The sequence below is a fragment of the Cotesia glomerata genome, linkage group LG3 (genome assembly GCF_020080835.1).
Source record: "Cotesia glomerata isolate CgM1 linkage group LG3, MPM_Cglom_v2.3, whole genome shotgun sequence".
Classification (NCBI taxonomy): domain Eukaryota; kingdom Metazoa; phylum Arthropoda; class Insecta; order Hymenoptera; family Braconidae; genus Cotesia; species Cotesia glomerata.
In genome coordinates this window covers 28,766,740-28,788,023 of record NC_058160.1, presented here as the reverse complement: position 1 = coordinate 28,788,023, position 21,284 = coordinate 28,766,740, and the positions used below count along the sequence as shown (strand labels likewise).

Genomic DNA, 21,284 nt, shown 5'->3' with positions numbered 1-21,284 from the left:
CCCCCGCAGCTTTCATGTACTCGCAGCTTTCACACATACAAAATACTCGATTACTCTCGTCTTGCTATTCACCTTTTATATTTTTTTATTATACTCTATCAGGCTCGTAGTCTACTACATCCACATCGGCTCTTTACTCGTACGTACAGAGACTTGGAAAAATATATTCACCAGCGAAAATATCCGAGATTGTATTTTTTATAAGACTATTTTGTAAGGCTTATTAAATTTACGTTATTTAATAAATTTTCATCCTTTGCGGAAAGTATCGAAGTAATAAATTTGCATTTAAATCTGTAACATACATCACTGATAACAATTTTCATGTCATAAAGCACAAGTACTATTTTTTTATTTTAACATTTTTTTTTGATACTCAAAAAATTTCAAAAGTTTTGACGAAATTCAAAAGCGTAATTTTCATTAATTAAAAATATCAATAACGTAAAATGTTTAAACTAATTAAGATAATTAATTTTTTGAAATAGAATAATTTCAAAATAAAAAATATTTATAAATGTTCAGTATAAATTAAAATTTTCAAATCAACTTTTTAATTCAGTAAAAGGTATAAAAAAAACCAATTTTTGTAAACATAATCTTGAATATAGAGTATCATACACTGATAGAAGGATTTATTTGCACAGTAAAAAATTTTGCGTGAATGAGACAAAAAATTTTGTGTTAAAAATTTTTATGTTAAATATTTAACATTTTTTATGTAAATTTAACATTTATTGTGTTAAATTAGCACAAAAAAGTGTTAAATATTTAACACAAAATTTTTTGTCTCATTCACGCAAAATTTTTTACTGTGTATATTGAAAAATATTTGTTAATAGTTAACAAATAATTTATTAGAGACCACTTTTTAGTGTTAAACAAATATTTCTTAGTATTTAAAATAATTTGTTTGTATTTAATAAATCTGATATTCATTTATTAAATATTAATAAATCTTTTTAAATTCTAAGAAATATTTGTTAAGGACTAAAAAGTGGTCTCTAATAAATGATTTGTTAAATATTAACAAATATTTTTAACTATAAACAAATCCTTCTATCAGTGTATTTAAAATTACAAGATAACTTTTATAAAAAATAAAATCAATTATTATCAATTTTTCCGATACAAGATTATATACGTTCTTTGTAAACAATAATAATATTTATTGTCACACGTCCTCGGGCCTCCTACTTAATAGAATTAAATAACTTTATAAATGTACAATTAATGTTAATGTATGTTAATTATCATTTTTGGGTCATGTACATACTGACGCTTAAGGCAAACACCAAAACTTTAAGCAAGGGTGTGGAGAGTATGCTCGTGAGCTTTCATCAAAGATACACACCCACACACATGTACACACCATATGGTAGCGAATCTACTTTATGGATGTCATACAAACACGTACAAGTTTATCGATAGAGCCCGTAATTCTATAATACACCTTAATGAGTGGAGGGTGTATTTTTAATATAATATAAAATCAAATATCGATGTTCTAATTAGCAAATTGTCTAACTCCATTTTAGAGAATTTTCCATCTGTACGAAAAAACAATTGATTCAAAATTTAATGTCACTCTAAAAAACCATTTAATATCATTAATATTTAATAGAGGTATAATATTTTGGTTTGGATCATCTAAATAATTTATAATTGGACTATGGCTGTATCAAAATGTTAAAAAATTACCCTCCAAAAAAATAAGAAGTTAGACAAATTGCTAATTAGACCATCGATATGTATATTTTAATTTTAGTTTCAGTAATTATATTATAATTTCTACAACATTATTTTGTTTACTTGCCGGATTTTTATTTATCGGAAGTTTCTTTCTTCTGATAGTCACGCTCTCGTATGTTTGGCTGTCAAGCGGGCACGATAAGTAAATCGCACACGCTTTAAATGTGATTTCTGAAATTTGCCAGTGTGTCAACAGTTTTTTTTTTTTTTTTTTTCACTTCTTATCATTAACTAATCTATTGTTTGACCTCGTTCCGCACAAAATGTTATTCTAAAATTCTTAATGTAAACAGAATTTAATTGCTTTCATTAAAAATAAATATTATAGGTTATAGGTGAGGATTTTTTTGAATTAAAGTCTCTTGTTTATTTTAATTAAAAGATAACCTTTGGAGGATTCGAAAAAAATAGTTGATAAGAGAACGGAGGTTAAATTAGCCCTCATTTTATATTTTTCATTAAAAGTTATGGGGTTAAATTACGGTACTAAAAATTTTATAAAACTAATTTTTTAAATTTTATAAAACTAATTTTTTTAATTTTATAACGATCTGAAGGATTAAAATAATTTACAGCAAGATTTAATTGTATATAGAACAAAAATACTTTAACTTTTAGGATTCAATTTAAGTGTTGCGTTGTTTGAAAATAGTTTTGCAGAAATCCAAGGATAAATACGTAATTGATTCAAGACTAAGCTGTAGTATATTACGGAAAGAGAGAACTAAACTCAATAAGTAAACTTGATTTTAGCGAGAACACCTTAAGTTGATTTATTTAACTGACAAACCGTTTACTTAAGAGGTAAAATAGACAGCTATTTTTTTTTCAAACTAAATAATAATAATAATAATTGAAGAAAAAATTTGATCATTTTCTCATTTCCAATATAAGCAAACTTTTATTTTTCTTCAGCAAAACGTAAAGATTAAATTATTCAAATATTCCCACAGTCAGATATAAAATAACCCTCAGTTTCAGTAATATCGGTTCCTCACCTCAAAAGCCTAAAACTAAATTATGCCAACCGCTAAAGAATGATTGCGCGGGAAAGATTACAAAAACCTCGTAAAAAATTACATCCATTTTTTCTTTTATATTTAACCTCAATTTCCGTAATCGTCTAGCCATGCTGTCATTTATCTTTTTAGACTTAGTTAGTATTTTTTTTTTATAATTCCAAGCCTTGGTTTACTGATTCATAGATTCAAACATTTATATTATTAAGAGAATAAGCAAAATTTTGTTGCTAGTGTATTTATATGATAAAATTGATTTTTATGGTTAAATTTGGTATCATTAGATAGGTTTTAACCTGAAGTTGTGCCTTTTCATGGTTTCATATCATTCTCATCAATAGTCAAATTATGATGATAAGTAATTAGGTTGCATTCAAAAATACTCTATTTCTAGATACATAATTAAGAAATGACCTTGTATCTCGTGAACTAATGACATTTTTAAAGATATAAGCTCATCCCGATGTTACACTCATCAAGACCTTTCATTTGAGTACCCATATCAATTTTTCATATATTTATATATATGTATATATGAAAAATATATCAAAAATGCATGTAGGTACTCAAATGAAAGCTCTTGATGAGTGTAACATCGGGATGAGCTTATATCTTTAAAAATGTTAATAGTTAAGAAACTACAGTGCAATTTAGCTAATATATTGTGAAATATTGACATTTTTAAAGATATAAGCTCATTCCGATGTTACACTCATCAAGACCTTTCATTTGAGTACCCACATCAATTTTTCATATATTTTATATATTTATATATATGTATACATGAAAAATATATCAAAAATGCATGTAGGTACTCAAATGAAAGCTCTTGATGAGTGTAACATCGGGATGAGCTTATTTCTTTAAAAATGTCAATAGTTAAAAAAGTACTGTGTTATTTAATAAAAGTCATTGATTTAATAAAGCAAAATTTTATTTATTTATAGTTCACAAGTCACGGCAATCACATAGTGACTGCAAGGTTGCTAGTTCACTAGAATAAATTAATATTTTTAATTGAATAAATATTCATATTAGTATAACAAGTATTTTCTCAGCTTTCGAACAAACTTAAGGATTCTTTTTAGTAATTTTCCACCATCTAAAATTTTTTTTTAAATTAAAACCCCATGATTTCCAATCTCGAAGCTGAATGAAAAAAGCGCCTGAATAAAAAAAAATTCTCAACAATAAAAATAAATTTTCCGAGTTATTATTTTTTCGGTGGCCGAAAAAAGTCTCACTGAGTAAAGAATATAACATCTTTGCATAATCTTAAAATTAAAATAAAGATTTTTAATTGTTAGATATATTCACCCAAGGTTGGTATGAGTGCTCATACCGACAATAATGTGGTGAAAATAAATAATAAGTAAAAATTAAAATTTAAAGAATTTAATAAATAAAAATTTAATGGAAAAATTTTAAAATTAGTCTAACATCAATTTGGATCGGGGGTAATGGCTTTGAAATATAGAACTCTTTAATTAGTAAAAACACCGATCTTCGGAAAAAATAGTAAAAAATAAAAATAAAAACAGTAATGCACATTTGATATAAAATAAAAAGTTAAGATGAGTCAGCATCAGCGTATGGCGACAGTTTTAAAGATATAGGAGTAATAGCGTTCACACCAGTGGCTGAAGAGTCTAGAGTCTAGAGTAAGGATAACGAGCATTCGTGTTTCGAATCCGCTATCGGAACGTGATGCCTTCTAAGATACTAGAGAAGAGTTTGCAAGGCGACTCTACTCTTTCCACCTTCTATATTCTATCTTCTTCTTTATCTTAGCTTCCATCTATTACTCTCACTATCACTATCACTATTGCCAGGTCTACCTCTACCGCTTTTAAAGTTAGATCGCTCCTCCTCTGTTCGGTTCACTAATGTATAATATAAGAGTACAGCTTCACTTCTATTTGATGCAAACGAATACTGTATTCGCGATCGATCTGTTCTCTGCAGAATATAATTTCAGGAGGTTCAATTGAGGAAGCCTGCTCAGGAGACGAAAGAAGTGAGAAGAGTTGCTAAAGGCTAGGAGCTAGAAGCTAGAGGCTAGAGGATGAGTTGCTTTACTTGTGTTGGCCGAATAGATGTAGAGAAGTAAAGAAGTAAGACCTATACTAACCGGAGTCTGAGAACGAGAAGCGAGAGGAACATGACCTATATTATTATATCTTCTCCTAGTCATACTCGCCGACCAATTCAATTAATACGTTAAATTCACTTGCCACCAAATTATATCGACAATTTCAGACCTATCAACTACTTGTAATTAATGTTTCACATTTTATTTTATTTTGATAAAAATATCCAATCTCTGCCGCACTTTACTTTATATTATTATTTATTTATATTTTTTTGGGATAAATTAAAATAAATTGTTGGTTGATTCTGGTCACAAAAGAATATAAGTATGCATGAAACTCGGTAAAAAACTTTTCAAATTTATTCATCAGGTTCTCGCAGCGTTGAAGCGATTTAAAATGAAAAAAAATTTAATAAACCGACAAAAGTTTCAAGTTGCCTGTTTGAGAATACGATTTTGTGTTAATATACTGTTCCCAAAACCCGAGAAAATCTATGTATGAATTTATTAGCTGGGATATTAAATTTTCAAGTGATTTTTTTAGATACTAAAAATTTAAATTATGCCCTGTACATGCGCTCTCTAATCCTAAACAAATAAGGAATCAGGATCTATTTTTTCAATTAGTATCGAGATTTTTGATACACAGTAAAAAATTTTTCGTCATTTTGTAAAGTATAAAAATGTTTGTGTAGAATTTAACATTTTATTGTGTAGAATTTAACATTTTAGTATGTTGATTCAACACAATGGAGTGTTGATTCAACACAGATTGTGTAAAAAAGTCATCAACACTAATTTTTGTGTTAAATTTGATGAAAAATTTTTTATTGTATACAAAACTAAAAGGATAGTAGGCTTTAAATCTCTAGATAAATTTATTTTTAATCCCCTATAAGGGTTTTGGGCCAGAGAATTGATTCGTTAATAAATTAAATAATTAATTAAATTAAATAAAATTTTCTATCAAAAAATTCTTATTCAATTTTTTTTTGCATGTTATAAATTTTTTCTGCTCACTATTTATGTAAATAAATATTATACAATAAAATAATTTATTTACTGTCAAGAGTGAGATGTGCGGAGTGAGATGTGCGTGAGTACGTAAGCTTTCGATGTATAAAATAATAATAGCCCGAGACTGAGACAAAAAAGGGCACCGCTTTTAAATGTTATTTTAAAAACGTCTATCTAGAATCAAGCCAGACATGGCTGCGTTAAACGAAGAATTTTCCTATTCAAATTTTATCTAAAATTATTTCCATCGGGTTGCACTCTGACGCCTCGGTATTTGATGCGTTATAAAGGTTTTAAATTTAAAATTACTTGAAAGCTTATGCTGCGTCGGTTCTTAAGCTTTCACCTTCGACTCGAATAGTCGTTTTTTCATTTAATCATTACCATTATCATTACATGCTATTACATGCATTCCATGATTAAATCAAGACGATAAAACTTTTCAAAACAATTTTCCTTGTTCAAGAATTTTTTTCTTTACTTAAATCGATTTTTTTTTCAATGTGTAAATTATCCTGAAAAATTTTCTCAATGCTCGATTTAGTGAAAAATTCATTTATCTGAAACCCATCGGTTGAATTAAAGTATAAAATTACCTCTTGGTAATTAATTAATGAAAATAAAGGGTGTATGATAACAGAGGAAAGTGAGACCGCGGTGTGCTTTTCCATCCGAAAATTTCAATTGAAACAAAATATGAGTTTAATGAAACAAAATTAATTAATGAAAAGAAAAGTTAAAGTAAAATATCGTATATAGATAATAAAATGTTTGTATTTAATTAAATGAAAGTCTTTGTTTTATCTATTATCTTTAAAATAAACAAAAGAAAACATTAATTAATTAAATCATACTGTGACATAAAAGCTGAAGACGTAATACTATAAAATATTAAGCGACTCCTGGGAAATCTGGTTTAAGCTCAAGAAAATGAATGACTAAACATTTTGCATGTTCATTGTAGTTTATACCAAGAAATATTATTTTTACTACTTATTATATGCCCGTGACTCTCAAATAAAACTCGTTCGAACACGCAACCTTACATTGAAACCGTCGTTTACTTTTTTTTATTTTTATTGTTATTATTCAAACTATATTTATCCTTTTTATACTCTCATACACACTCATACACACACAGAAATTCATTTCGTTATTTTATACATCAGATAACATTACTCGTCGCAACTAACTTCCGGCAGCCAGGATCTTGGCATCTTAAATTTACAATCATGTTCATCTTTTCACTATTTTAACGTTTTAAGACTTCATTTTCATTTTATTATCATTCCTATTTTCACCGTGACCCAGTTACCTTTATTCGTCTCTTTTTAAACTTCGATTTAAATGACTAAAATTAATAAAAAAGCTCCAGTTTAATTAAATGATACTGCGTTTCTGAGTCAACAAGTTTCCGCAATCTTCCTCTCTCTCCCTGTCTCATTCGCTCTCTATATCTCTTGTTAATAATATAATCAATGTTCGATGATGAAGAAGCTGCGGAAATGCACAATATACTCATCGTAACATGTAATAGGATACCGCTTTTCAATAGAACCCTGGATTAGCTAATTTATGGCTCTGATCTATTTTAATTAATTCAATAAAAGTGTTATTATTATTAAAAATAATAACAATAATTTACTTAAAATTTTTAACCCCTCAGAATTATTTTATCACAAAAAATTAATCTCAAAAATTTCTACCCGCTGACATAAATTATTTTATAGAATATTTTTCTATAAAAACTGATTTCACTTTTAGAAAAAATTTAATCTACACAGAAAAAAAGGTTCATTTGAGCCAAGAAAATATTTTTCTTCCTAATTATTTTCTTGAGCGAAAAAAAAATTTTTCTTTGACACAAGAAAGTTCACTTATTCCAACAAAATTAAATATCTTACTCTAAGAAATACGTATCTTGATCCAAGAAAATTTATTTAAGTCAAAAAAAACCTTGTTGTGAAAAAAAAATTCAGCCTCTTGCTCCAAGAAATTTCATTCTTGATAGAAGTAAATTTTCGTGTTTTGAGAAAATTTCTCTCTTGCTCCAAAAAATTAAATATAAAAATAGAAGTAAATTTTCATTAATATTTTTATTGATTAACATGTCAAATGGAAAGATCAAATAATATTGAATCAAATTTTTTCATTCAATATTTATAATTGCACGCTAAAATAATATAAAATGAGTAGAGTAGAAGTACCGTTTTTGGCCACCTTAGCACCATTTTTGGCCAGGTAACATTTGAATTAATTTATAAAAAATTATAATATTACAACCATATTTTTGTTAAGTTTTAAAAAATTTATGTTAAAACAAATTGAGTTTGTAATGGTTTATTAATAAAAATTCATTTCTATCGTTTATTTGAACAATAAATGGCCATAAACGGTACAGTGGCCACAAACGGTACTTCTACCCTATCAAATATTCAAGAGAAAAATTTTCTCAAGGTGAGAAAATTTTTTTCTCAGCTGAAATAGGTGGCGCTGCTTCCCTAAATTATCTAAAAATCTTGATCAAATATAAAAATTTATTGTAACAAGTATTTATGATAATTTGAATTAAGAAAAAATTATTTGAGCCAAGAATTGTTCTTCAGTCAAGAAATTTTCTTTCTATGTAGATAAAAAAAACATAGCAATTAATCTTGAAGTTTTTTTTTTTATAAAAAAGTTTTAGATAAAAAATAATATAAATTATGTAATTTCTACCATTTGCGATTCGGCTTTTAGCCTTGGCATTTAAATAAATATAAATAAATAAATAGTATAAATTGTGTAATAATAATCAAATTAAAAATATTTATGTTTGTATTTCCCAATTTTTTCCATAATATTTGTCGAGGTTTATTTTAAAATTTCCCAAACTTTTAGTGTAATAAAAATGAATATCAAAAAACTTTATCTTTAAATTTAAAAGTCATTGTGGGTTTTCATGAGTGATAAAATTTAATTTATTAGTGTGTAGTGTACATATGATTATTATCACCAGTTGTCCCTAAAACAGTTTGATTAAAATAAAATATTTAACCAGTTATTATCATTATCATAATATATTGCCCTAATTAAAAATTTATTAGAGGAAAAAAAAATAATACCTCCAGCTCGAAAAAAAGAAGAACAATAAAATCGGGATAAAAAATGAAAAACACAATAAGTGACGTGCGACATGGAGGCGTCGAAGGAAGATGGGAAAGACTGGATACATGTATATATATAGGAGGTAGACGTTTGATGTTGTATTTGGCGGATGAAGCTCGAATGGTATGCACAGAATGCATCCGGCGCACCTGCTAGTAGGCATCACTGCAACTTTACGCTGCTCTCACTCTTATACTTAAACGGGAGACGGGAGACTGAGACAAGAGCAAGATTGTCTCTGGATAAAGTGAGCAGAGAGACCAAGTACGAGAGTAAAATGAGATTCATGTCAAACTACAGCATCCACACAACCGGTGTTATATGTGAGCAGTACAACTGCATACACGATAACTGTACGGTAGTCAAGTAAAAACAAGTGTAGAGACGGATGACGGATCACTTGATATTTAAATGAAAAAAGTCAATTTATCTCCGGACCAATCTTCCTATGAATATCTCTTCGACCTTTTTTCAGGTGTCCAATCTTGAACTTTTGTAAATTTAATTCAAATTTTAACATTGAAGTTTTCAAAAATAAGTTTAACAATTCAATGATAGTTACACGAATTAGCCTAAAGAACGTCAAATTTTCATTCTTAGAATTTTTGGCCAAAGTTTCCCGAAATAATTATCTTTGATTATGTTTTTGATGATTAAAAAAAAGCTTGGTAGATTTAAAACAATAAAATACAGTAGCGCTCAAAAGTATTTTGACAACATTATGCGTTAGTTTTTTTCAACAATGTCAAAATACTTTTGAGCAACCATTTTCCTAATATTTTAAAAATTAAACTTTCTTTTGTTACAAACAACGACCACTTTGACACTATTCTGTAGATTATTCAAAAGCTGTTAAAAAAATAAATAAATGATTGTTGTGTTTCATATTTATTTTTTATTAAACTATTAAATATATTTGTCAAAATACTTTTGAGCGCTACTGAATTCTTAAAATTAATTTTCTGAGCTTAAGATTTTTTCTAATAAATCAATCATTTTTTTATCAGTGTAAATTGTATTATTAAAATTTTTGGTGATTATTTACAAGTGGGGTCCACTCTATTTTTGGCCATATTTAAGTGAAAAATTGACATTTTTTAATTTTTTTTATTCTGCTTGTTTTTACGGCGCATTTATGATAAAAAATCTCGTGAAAGAAAAAAATAAAGATTTCGATAGCTTTTTTGCCTTCAAAAGTTTGAAAAAATTTTGGCTTTAATGTTTTTAAATAAAATTTCTATTTTATCTTTGTTTGACATTTTTTTTTAAAGTACATAAAAAAACGAACAATTTAAAAAAAAGTTGAAAATCACAATTTTCAAAAAAATTTATAAAATTTGTTAAAAATGTGATAATCAACTTTTTTTTTATGTATTAAAAAAAAATATCAATAATATTAAATAGAAATTTTGTTCAAATAAATGAAAATTAAAATGATGCACTCCACTTGTAAATATTTACTAAAAGTATCTTTTAGCTTTCTTAATAGAATTTCTGAGCAATAAATTACAAAGCAATTTAAGGTTGATTGAAAAATATAGAAAGCCGGTGAAGGAGTAAACTTCGTCAAGTAACTAATATAGTGTGTCGTGTGCATAAAGGAGAAGATGAAACGGAACCGCGTACATTGTCATCCGACATATATATAATGCTACAACTTAACATTACTTATTACCATATAATACATCACACAAACTCTCTTTAATTCTCATCTCTTCTCTTCTCATCTCGTCTCATCTCTTTGTATTAACTCGCTGTGAGCTGTGACGGACGTGATATGAGGAAGTACAAGTTAAGTGTGCGGTTATACGTATTACGAGTGCTTATAAGCATTAAAAAGAAACACAAGCAAAACAGGAACAATACAATGAGAAGGAAGAAAAATAAAGAGGCTGAGTGGAGAACCCAGTAAAATATGGAGGAGAAATAGGTAAGGGTAGAATAGTTTTATCTGGGGAAAAGTGAGGATTATTGACCTGGTGAGACTACAACGAGCAGACTCTCACCAATTTCTTAGAAAAGTAACCAGCTCGTTCAGAAAAACCCTCAACAAACGGAATAAGGACGACGTTCGTGAGTTCTTTCCATTTTAAGCCTTCAGCCTACTCTGTTTGTACCTACTTCGGTTCTTACGCCATTTCTTTTCTTTTATTTTTGCTCACACTCTTACTCATTCCCTCCCACCCACCTTCATCTCCTCTTCCGCCCCATCTCTAACTTTTTCTCACCGGCTATGAAAAGAAATAAAAATAGAATAGCTTCCTACTGTCTTGTCATATTTTTGCCTTTTATTAATTTTTCTTTCGCGTTTTTTTTTTTTATTAAAAATATTAATTAAAATCATGTGTATTTAATATTTTGTTACGACAGAAACGATGTAATGTGAGATAATTAATTTTAATTATAATTATAATTGTAGAGGAAAAATCTTTGAAAAGAAATTAAAATTTTTTTTAATCCTCTTATATGTACAAGCAATTATAATAATTAAAATGGATATCGTTATGAGTAAATTTGAAACTAAATGTAGAGTCAAGTTAAAGAATTTTGTAGAAGACAAGTTTTAATGAGCGAATTTAATATTTACCAGAGATTTTACACGAAATTTTTTTTTTTCTAGAATAACTTGTGCTTATAAATTTAATCTGTAACTTTATGAAAGATTTTCCATTAATTTGTTCATTATTTTGATGCAAAAGTATAATGTAAATTCAATCTTCATTTATTATTAAAATTTATAAAGTTTTTTACTCATATAAAATTGAATAAGTAAGCAAATTTGTTGAATTAATAAATTACATTTGACGTTGATTTTTTTTTAAATAATAAAATTTCAAAAATAAAAAATATCAAGTACATTTTACATTCCGTTTCATTTGCAACCGCAAAGTGGCTTACTACAGAATCTCGAAACTTTTGAGAGTTACCCTCCGTATTTCATTTTCTACATTTGGTCAAATGAACCGTAGAATGGAAAAAAGATAAAGCCGGGAAAAAATCTCACAAACAAATTGCTGAGTTTTAAAACTAAATTCGATCAATAATGAAAAGTAGCTGTTGAGAAAAAAAAAATAATACAAAAGAAAAAAGATAAAATAATACTGTGGTACATGATTATTACCGTGTAAGCCAAAATAATATTCAATTTATAATATATAATATAAAGATCGCGGCGATTTCATTAATTGTACGACGTATTGTATTAACTGAATAATAATGTAAAAATAAATCATGGATTTTATCAGTTAATCTGATTTAAAGTGTTGTGATATCGATAATAGTAAATACATATCTCAATTGCTTGAATAAATTTTTATATTGTATACAATATCGTATCATACTGGCTTCTGATAGGAATGATACCTGATATATATATAATATAATGTATAATGTATACCTATCGTTAACTATAAATTTTTTTAATGGCTTCTTCACATGAAATCGAATTAATCATTAGTAGACAATAAGTTTTTTAAATCGAATCTAAACAATTTTATTTTTTACCAAGAAGTTGATTGCATTTTTTAATCTAGATATTTCAAATGAAAAGTTAGACAAGTTTTACATGCATTATGAAAAACTCCCTGTTTGGTAGTAAAATTAAAACTTTTCTGAAATTATTTATCATTAAAAATTTTATTTTGTAAAGTTACTCAGTGTGTAATTTTATTATTTAATATTTCATGATTTAGTTGTTTATTTTTTTAATTGTTAATAATTTTAGTAGAAAATTTTTTATTACTCGAAGAATAAAAAATTCTAAATTTTGAGTTTTAGTAAAATATTTAAACTAAAAAAATTATTTTTATTGAAAACATTTAAATGAGTTTATATTTAAAAATTTTTTAATTTTATAAAAAAAAAATTTTTTTTTTTGAGAATTTTTATAGTAGATTTTTTTTTTTAAAGTTAAATTTTTGATGTAAAGTTCAAAGTTTAAATATTGATTGCAAAACAATATCCTTTAATGATAATCTTGATTAATAAAAATAAATAAATAAATAAATAAATATATATATATATAATATATAGTTATATAATATATATATATATATATATATATATATATATATGTATTGATGTAAATCTCATGATTTAAAAATAAATAAACCCGAGTGATTAATGATAAACATTATAATAAATAGCAAATAATAACGATAGCGGTTGTATAAAATCGAGGCTTTGTTTAGTCAAACAGCAGGAGGTCGCTGACGCGTTAGTTCCCTCAAATCGATACTCCAATTATGTAAATCATGAAATACATGCGCTTACGTGAGGCTACGTCACCATCATGCGAGAGACTGGATAAATAAATGTAAATGCAGTAGTCTTTAAACATCTATAAATGTGTCTATCATAAACAAAACACGACTTGGAATTTTACTCCACAAATCTAAATTTATCCATATAGACAAATATTTAAACACTTTGATATATATAGAGGATAAATAATATATATTAAAGCCAAAAAACGTAAAGTAACATACGCAAATCCTCCTCGATCTCAAGAACCGCAAAAATATCGATATCATCATCGAAACCCAATAATAGCAAACGCTTCCAACTTGACTAAATATTTGATCTTGGGCGACGGCGTTATATCAAAAACCGTTTGCAGTTGAACTAATATCACGTGTACACATCATTATTATAATTATAGTAAACACGATTATGTAATTTACCGCTTTTGAATATAATATAATTATAATTACAATCGTATATATCATGCACTATATATTTATGTAATTAAAATCGAATTAAATATCAATAAAAGTTTATTTCTTTCCGCTATTAGTTCCGCTTTATTTTCTCCATTCATTAGTAACGATCAATATCAAGCCGGAGAAAAAATATAAAAATTCAGGAATAATATTCTATTTTATTTTTTTACTCTACGCGTTTTTTATTGTAAATCCTCGGGAGGATTTTGACCTTATTTTTTATTTAAATAAATTACTACACAGAAAGAAAATTTCTTGACTGGAGAACAAAATTCTTGGACTAAGAAAATTTTCGGGTGCCTAAAGGAAGATCGAAGTTGTGTTGGCCGAAGTAAAAATTTTTTTTGAAATTCTATTCTTGGTAGAAGTAATTTTTTCTTAATTCAAATTATCATAAATACTTGATACAATAAATTTTTATATTTGATTAAGATTTTTAGATACTTTAGGGAAGTAGCGCCACCTACTTCAGCAGAGAAAAAAATTTTCTCACCTTGAGAAAATTTTTCTCTTGAATATTTGATACCCATTTTATATTATTTTAGCGTGAAATTATACATATTGAATGAAAAAAAAATGATTCAATGTTATTTGATCTTCCCACACTGATAGAAGAATTTGTTTATAGTTAAAAATATTTGTTAATATTTAACAAATCATTTATTAGAGACCACTTTTTAGTCCTTAACAAATATTTCTTAGTATTTAAAAAGATTTATTAATATTTAATAAATGAATATTAGATTTATTAAATACAAACAAATCATTTTAAATACTAAGAAATATTTATTTAATACTAAAAAATGGTCTCTAATAAATGATTTGTTAACTATTAAAAAATATTTTTTGGTACAAATAAATCTTTCTATCAGTGCATTTGATATGTTAATCAATAAAAATATTAATGAAAATTTACTTCTATCTTTATATTTAATCTTTTAGAGCAAGAGAGAAATTTTCTCAAGACAAGAAAAATTAGGAAGAAAAATATTTTCTTGGCTCAAGTGAACCTTTTTTTCTGGGTAAAGATTTTATCAACAAGTTTTTAATAATAAATTTTTTATCTTTATATATTTAAAATTATTTATTTTTTTACAGCTGTTATAAAAGTGTAATACCTGTAAGTCGTATTTAAGCGAATTCTAAGTATAATTCTATTGTATTGATTTATTTCTTCGGTAGAACTAAGCTGCCGATTGAGTTTTAGCCTCTTGTGAAGCTGTACAATTTACTGGCACTTTAATCGCTTACTTTGTCAAATTGCTTACTGTGTTTTATTTAATATTATACAATAGAGATTCTCTTGGTTGATTGATTGATGAAATTAAAGATTTAAATTTATTAAAATATTGATAGTTTTCTATGATTTTAATACACTATCTCTTTTTTATAAATAAAATATTGAAACCGGAGAAAATTCATTAATTTTTCAAGGATTATTATGAGAAAAAAAAGGGATAATTTTATTTTATCCCAATAAAAATGGTATGAACTCAGGCTGAACAAATCGATTAAGCTCCGGACTAAATTCCTAGTGTAATGGGTTAAGCCCGATTCGTCTTGACTCAGCTCATGTATTCAACCTGACCACACTGCGAATAACCGGCTAACGACGAGGAGTAACATAATATAACGTCGGTAAATTAAATCACGAAAATCAACTAAAACCCAATGCAATTAAATGAAATGCAAATTTAAAGCAAAACTTTAGTCAAATTTAAATAAATGATTTTCTCTGACTTTGGAATTCAACTTTTGCGGTACAGTAAAGAATTACCCGGCTTTAGAACCCGCATGACATACAAAAAAAATGTTTATGTTTATGTGTACCTTCGTATTGATTGAAAGTAATCGAAAATTATAATAAAAGTAAATAAGTAAACGGTTGACTCTTTTTTGTTGAATTGAAAACAAATATAGAAAAAGTACATGACAAAGTGTAGTAGGTTCAGTTCGCGGGTCGTTGATATCGAGGCTCGTGTTTTCTTGGTATGGGATAACGCCACTTCTACTCGTCTCTTTTTCCCCCTTTACTGCCCACGTCGCGACACTTGATTGCCCTCCAACAACTTTATGCTATGTTACTTTACATTACAACTTGTATTGCTTATATTGTGTATTGGGAAAATCTTTAATGTTATAAGATGTGAGAGGGAGGAAACAGAACGACCTTGGTCACTCTCTTACACATCCACTGTCTCACTTTTTATAGATATACGTACATTTATGGATAAATAAATATATATGCTACATAATTATATTTGTTTGATTCAATCCAAACTATTAATTATTAATTGTTATTGTTGACAGATACTCCTATTAATATATTTCTTTCTTTAATATTAAATTGAGAAACATATAATTATCTTTAATATAATTATCTTTTCATTCAAGTAAAATTGATATAATTTTTTTTTTATACACAGAAAAAAAAAATGTTCTTGAATCAAGTATACACAGTAAAAAATTTTTCGTCATTGTGTAAAGTGTAAAAATGTTTGTGTAGAATTTAACATTTTAGTGTGTAGAAATTAACATTTTAGTATGTTGATTTAATACAATAGAGTGTTGATTCAACACAAATTTTTGTGTTAAATTTGACGAAAAATTTTTTACTGTGTATAATTTTGAAAAACTTAATATTCTTGATTTGAGTAAAAAAATTCTTGATTTAAGGAAATTTTACTTGATTCAAGAATTTTTTATCTTGATTCAAGACAATTACCTTCTTCAAAATTATATTCTTGGTTCAAGAATTTTTCTCTTGAATCAAGTTAATTTTTTTTTCTGTGTATTAAATTTTTTAAAAAACCAAAATATATTTAAAAACATCCCTAAAAAACTTGTAAATATTTAATAAAAAAATACAAAATAGCAACACTAGTAAAAAAAATACGAGATGAGATATAAATTGATTTTCAATGTTTACATTGGCTAGTGTGTACATTCAAAGCTAGCACTGATTTTATCAAACATTTCAGCGTGTATCCACAGCTAATAAACCAATGAATTTAAAAATAATTTTAGGGTATAATTATAATTACTAAAAAAAAAAAATAAAAACACCTTACACTTATTTTATTCACACGTGTATTTATGAATACATTAACGTAGACATAATACTTCGAGTAATTTCATTACTGGAAAATTTTGTCATGCGATAATCAGTATTGATTTAGTACGCAAATGAAAATGAGTGTAAGTTAAGCAAATGTTATCAGAGGTTATCGTTGACTCAAACCGTAATTGTTTTTTTAAAATTAAATAATTAAATAAATGTTCAATATAAATCGCGGATTATGTTATGTTATTGTTATTTATTATATTAATAAAAAACTGGTGACAGACGCGACTTGTTGTACCGTCTGGCCGTAGAGTGAGTTCGGATATTTCGCTACCAGATGGCTATTATAGTTCCCGCGCCTATATATTTTCCTACCCTTCTCACACGCGGATATTCTTGTGTCTCGCCGGAAGAATGTGTACGTTCTTGTAGGCATATTAAATTTTTATTGCTGTGTCAGCCGAATGCCGAAGGAAATGCCGGAGTTTGCGTTTTCGGATCTAAGGGGATGCTTTTATTTGATAAAATATTAACCAGGGATAAAATATGGGTGCCCTGAAGCAACAGGATAATATTCCGACGCTAAATATTAAATTTTAGTATTGTAAATGGAAACTGTTGACTAGCTTTGTTTGCTGGCACGAGTTATATATCAAAATATCAACAAAGGGTAATTTGGTAATTCAGAGGTTAATTTAACTAGAAATTGAAGAAGAATTGAGACGAAAATTGTTTTGGATAAAAATTAATACTGCTGACGTATTAGTTATAGGCAATATTATGTAAATAATTAATATGGGTCGCAATAGCAATTTAATTGTCGTATGTTTAACGACAATAAGCCACCCCTGAATTTTAACGGCGATAAACATCACCCGAGGGTGAAATAATAATAATTTACGTATGCCGACTGCTGGATAATATATTTTGTTTTTTTTTTAGCTATAAACATGCGAGCTGAAAATTATAAATAAAATGTGAGGCAATAAAATAAGGGTGGAAGAAAGATTGACACGCACGACAGGCTAATAATCCCGATTTCGAATTCGTCGATCCTTTATATTTATCAGTCCAATCTGTAGTATGCATAATTTGTATATGTATGTGTAAGTTATAAGTTTGGTAATGGGTAATGTAAATGTATCTATATCTATACACATACATATTTTTGAGATATGCGTTTAAAAAATCATCCCTGGGTAATTTTCTCACCCATTATGTGGCCGCTGGAGAGCACAACAAGGTAGAGACGAATTATTTTAAAACGCTGGCTTTGGAATTGCTTTGAATCATGAACATTCTCCTTACCTCATCGTGTAGTAACAGTCGTATGCTAACTAATAAAATAACAGTCTACGTTTTAAACACCCTGTATTAGTCTTACTGCACTTGATTATTACGTTTTTTATTTTTTTTTTATTTCATTTGTTTTAAAATTACTTTTTCTAATTAACGACAAGAATTTTTTTTTGTTTAAAAATTTTAAAAATTGATCGCTTTAATTTTTTAAATTATTCTATAAAAAAATATTAGTATTTTAGAATTTTATGAGAATTATCGTGTATTTTTATGGTAATAATTTATTTATAATTATTTTGTAAATAAAAAATTTGTCAATGATTTTATTTATATAAAAAAAAATTTTAATTTATACTTCAATTTTATTAACAGCATAAATTTATTATCATTTTTTTTTTTTTTTTCAACTAATTTATGAATTATAAAAATTGAAATTGTTAAAAGTAAATTTTTTAATTTCTTTGAAAAAAATATTTTAATTTATACTCCAATTTTATTAATAAAAGAAATTTATTATTATCATATTTTTTTTCAATAATTTTATAAATAATAAGAATTAGAATTGTTAAAAATAAATTTTTTAATTTCTTTAATGATTTTATTAATAAAATACTCAAATTTTATTTAATTACTCGATTTTAAAACAAATAAAAATTTTTTTAAGATTTAAAGTTTAAATTTTATTCAATTATTTCAACCCTCACTTTTGTAATAATTGAAAAAAAAATTATTCATTTAATTATGCAGAAAATTTTATTGGAGTATACTGACAACTATTTTAAATAATTTTTAACAGATCAATTTTGGAAAAATGATAAAATTTATAATAAAAAAAAAAAACTCACCATTATTTACAAAAAATCCTCATTTTCTTTGATAAAAATTCATAGCAGAGAAGTAACTCGCATCTAAACACTGAAGTCACTAACAACAGTCAATCGTTTGATAACAAAATAATTCCAATAAATTTCAGGTCCTGTTTAAAGACACAAAACAATAAAAAATTAATAAATAAAACCAATAGTTGGTCTCATAAATTTATCAGTTGTTAAACTGACGTTAAATATACAATTGAAGAAGAAATAAAAAGTTTTAGACAAGAGCTGAGGAAGAAGCGATAAGAAATAGAAAAAATGTTGACAAAGTGACGTTTTAAATTAACAAACTCAATCCAACTTATCAAATTATAATAATGATTCCAATTACATTAATTATTATTATTTTTTTTCACTGCACGAGTCTGACACTCAATCACTTCACAAGTTTTTTATTTTCAAATTTTCAAATTTAAACCGAATCGTCACTAATTTTCCACCCGCGTAATTTAAAAAGTAATTTTAACAAATTGAATAATTAAAAAAAATTTTGATATCAATTAATTATTAATTGGGTTGTTTTTGTTTTTGTATTTAGTTTGTGGAAGTAACTAGCCAGTTGTATGTAGTAATGACAGTCCAGAGATCGAATACCCAGAGCAGAGGTTCCTGCTCAAGATCCGAGCAGGCACTGACCCCACCAGACGAGAGACGAGGATCAGCGAGTGAGCACGAGCACCGTGTAACCTATTCCAGATATACATGTGTGAGTGAATAAAACCGTTTGATAGACAGAGACCTTAAATATATGTAATTTCTTTGTATATTTGTATATATATATATGAAGATAAATATAAAAATGTGTGAGAGAAAAAGAGAAAAAGAGTAAGTGACTGAATTTAAGTCGTAGCAAACCAGTGGAGCCACACACAGTCAAAAGTACCAACGATATGGCGGGAACAAGAAAAAGAGGGGACCAACTTTAAAAGACACATTCGATATAACATTTAACATGGTATTAAATGGTAAAAGTGCGAATTTAACAAGTTTTTATGTTAGTTTGCAAAAATTTAGATTGAAAAGTTTTTTTTTTATTTGGAAAAAATAAATATTTGTTGGAACTAAACTCAATTATTTCTTCAATAATTTTTTTTAAAATTTTATTATCTAATTTATTTATTTATTTTAAAATTTTCGGCTAATTTTAGTTAGAAATTTTTTATTTTTTGTAGAAGAAATAAATTATTTTTAAAAAATTTTAGTGTTTTCTTTATATATTTTTTTATGATTTATTTTAAAAAGAAAACGAAGACTTTTAACATTTTTTAATGATATAGTATCTAGAAAAGAATGATACTTAACTTATCGGATATCTAACAATTTTTTAGATTGTTATAACAATTTAATTGTAAAGAAAAAAATTCAGCAAAAAAATTTATAATACTAGTTAGCCGACGTTTTTAATTTTTTGATTTTTTTTTAATAATTAAATTAGAACAAAAAAATATTTTTAAAAAATTGCACTTACAGTTTTTCAAGTTTTTAACAAATGACTTTTTTTTTCTTTTTTTTTTTGGAGTCATTTTTTCAATAAAAAAATTCTTTTTAATTTTTAAATGTTGGCTAACTTAATTTTCATAAAAAATTTCACATGTAGAAATTTAAAAAAATTATAAGTGTGAATTTTTAAAAATGTTCTTTTTATAATAATAAATTTGTTATAAAAATTCGAATAATTGTCAGATGTCTGCTAATTTATGAAAATTAAGTTAGCCAGCACTTAAAAATATTTGATTTTTTTTATTAATTAAAAATTAGAACTAAAAAACTATTTTTAAAAAATTTCACGTGTAATTTTTAAAATTTTCTACATGTGAAAATTTTTGTTTTAATTTTTTTAAAATTATTTTTTAATAAAATAAATTATACACATTTTTAAATGTCGGCTCATTTGATTTTCATTGCTAATTTCAGTATCATAGAAAAGAAGAAAAAAAAATTTTAAATCGGTATCATATTTAGAATTTAAAGAGAAAAAAGGGAAATCGGAGTTGAAAAAATGGGAAGAAATGATTTAAAGAAACATAGAAAAAAAAAATAAATTTAAACCAGAAGGAAAGAAGAAATAAATTAATATTTTCATAGAGTGCAAAAATAAATTAAGAAGAAAGAGAAGAAGTTTAGCATTGAGAAGAAATTTTTATTAAAAATTTGTATACAATTGAAAGAAAGAAGAAAAGCACCAATCTGTTTGTGATTTCTTCACTCCAATTATTGATAAAATGAAAATACCGTAATTTAATCAATGAAGAAATATAACTTTAATAGAATGTAAATGTTGGATTGTAATTATCTGTA

General features: G+C 26.2%; 1 long non-coding RNA gene across 4 annotated transcripts in view; it reads right to left on the bottom strand.

Moving 5' to 3' along the window:
- Positions 1-21,284, bottom strand: part of LOC123261897 — a 79,849-nt gene that overhangs the window by 47,143 nt on the left and 11,422 nt on the right. For 2 of the 4 annotated variants that reach the window (XR_006508807.1, XR_006508806.1), the window contains exon 2: positions 18,957-19,087. This is a non-coding gene — a long non-coding RNA (uncharacterized LOC123261897). Of the gene's footprint in view, positions 1-18,956; positions 19,674-21,284 lie in introns of those variants that run through there. The other 2 variants (XR_006508804.1, XR_006508805.1) reach the window with 2 other exon arrangements.